The sequence below is a fragment of the Solea solea genome, unplaced genomic scaffold (genome assembly GCF_958295425.1).
Source record: "Solea solea unplaced genomic scaffold, fSolSol10.1 scaffold_122, whole genome shotgun sequence".
In the NCBI taxonomy this organism is placed as follows: Eukaryota; Metazoa; Chordata; class Actinopteri; order Pleuronectiformes; family Soleidae; genus Solea; species Solea solea.
This window is the reverse complement of record NW_026704131.1, coordinates 20,001-22,500: the sequence shown is the minus strand read 5'-3', so window position 1 is coordinate 22,500 and position 2,500 is coordinate 20,001.

Sequence of the window (2,500 nt, the reverse complement as noted above, 5' to 3'; positions counted from 1 at the left end):
TGGAACGCCGTTCATCCCATGCGAAAAGGTGCAGGAGTGACCGAAATACGGCCCGTTGTAAATCGCCCCTCTTTAAGCCAAAAAAATAGGTACGCCTCCCAGGGCCACCGACGGGAGAATGGCTAAAAACGTGATTTTATCAAAATGTTACAAGGCAGGGCTCTGCACAGGGTCCAGAGGAGTGGAACGCCGTTCATCCCATGCGAAAAGGTGCAGGAGTGACCGAAATACGGCCCGTTGTAAATCGCCCCTCTTTAAGCCAAAAAAATAGGTACGCCTCCCAGGGCCACCGACGGGAGAATGGCTAAAAACGTGATTTTATCAAAATGTTACAAGGCAGGGCTCTGCACAGGGTCCAGAGGAGTGGAACGCCGTTCATCCCATGCGAAAAGGTGCAGGAGTGACGGAGATACGGCCCGTTTTAAATCGCCCCTCTTTATGCCAAAAAATAGGTACGCCTCCCAGGGCCACCCAGGGTGATGCTTTTATCAAAATGTCACAACGCAGGGCTCTGCGCAGGGGCCAGAGGAGTGGAACGCCGCTGGTTCCATGCGAAAAGGTGGAGAAATGACCGAGATATGACCCGTGGAAGTCGTCACAATTTACCCCGAAAATAGGCGCTCGCGCTCGGGCAGAGGTCGGCGCTCGGCCGGGGTCCCGAGAACCGGGGCGAATAGGGTTTTCCCACGGCCGAAAACCATAGGAAGCACGGGGAAAATTCGGGACCCGACGTCCCAGGGCCCTCGGCGGGGACCGGGGCAACGCGACACCGTTGGTTCCACCCGAAAAGGTGGAGAAATGACCGAGATACGGCCCGTCAAAAGTCGTCACAATTTACCCGAAAATAGGCGCTCGCGCTCGGCCCCGGTCCCGAGAACCGCGGCGGAGGTTTACCGGGATGCTGCGCAACATGGGCCAGAGAGCATGTTTGGTTCGAGTTTACCGGGATGCTGCGCAACATGGGCCAGAGAGCATGTTTGGCCGAGTTTACCGGGATGCTGCGCAACATGGGCCAGAGAGCATGTTTGGTCGAGTTTGTGTGGGTTGTGTGCGACACTCCCGGCACATACATAGGAACACGGCTTCCAAGTGAGCGCACTTTTTCGAAATTTCTTCTAAGTGCCGCTTTTTCGAACCGGGGCGAATTGGGTTTTTCGAGGGCCGAAAACCATAGGAAGCACGGGGAAAACTCAGGACCCGACGCCCCACGGCCCTCGGCGGGGACCGGGGCAACGCGACACCGTCGGTTCCACCCGAAAAGGTGGATAAATGACCGAGATACGGACCGTTGAAATCGACTCGGCGTATCCGAAAATAGGCGCTCGCGCTCGGACAGAGGTCGGCGCTCGGCCCGGTCCCGAGAACCGGCGCGCCTAGGGTTTTTCCACGGCCGAAAACCACAGGAAGCACGGGGAAATCTCAGGATCCCACGCCCCACGGCCCTCGGCGGGGACCGGGGCAACGCGACACCGTCGGTTCCACCCGAAAAGGTGGATAAATGACCGAGATACGGACCGTTGAAATCGACTCGGCGTATCCGAAAATAGGCGCTCGCGCTCGGACAGAGGTCGGCGCTCGGCCCGGTCCCGAGAACCGGCGCGCCTAGGGTTTTTCCACGGCCGAAAACCACAGGAAGCACGGGGAAAACTCAGGATCCCACGCCCCAGGGCCCTCGGCGGGGACCGGGGCAACGCGACACCGTTGGTTCCATCCGAAAAGGTGGAGAAATGACCGAGATACGGACCGTGGAAGTCGTCCCAACTTATCCGAAAATAGGCGCTCGCGCTCGGACAGAGGTCGGCGCTCGGCCCGGTCCCCGAGAACCGGGGCGACTCGGAAATTCTTCTAAGTGCCGACTTTTCGAAATTTCTTCTAAGTGCCAACTTTTCAAAATTTACTCTAAGTGCCCTTGGCTACCAGGGGCACGAATCTGAAATTTCTTCTAAGTGCCAACTTTTTCAAAATTTACTCTAAGTGCCCTTGGCTACCAGGGGCACGAGGCGAGAATCTGAAATTTCTTCTAAGTGCCCTTGGCTACCAGGGGCACGGGGAAAATGTGTAAAAAAGCAATTTAATCAAAATCAAACAACGCAGGGCCCTTGGCAGGGACCAGGCGAGTAGAATAAAGTTGTTTTTGTGGCGAAACATTGACAATTGGGCGAGTTAGAGGTTTACCGGGATGCTGCGCAACATAGGCCAGAGAGCATGTTTGGTCGAGTTTGTGGGTTTTGTGCGACACTCCCGGCACATATATAGAAACCCAGCTTTTGAGAGCACTTAGAAGAAATTTCGAAAAGGTGGCACTCTGACGAAATTTCCAAAGAGTGGCTCTTCACACAAAGTTGACCGTTTCTTCATCCAGCACGCACCCCTGACCGAGTGGCAAACGTGACCCGCCATCGGAGGGCCCCCGTCGGCCATGGCCCCCCCCACCCCCGCGTGGAGGGCCTGGTGTTCGGACGGACGGTTCCTCCGGCCTGCGGGTTCGCCTCCAAGGGCC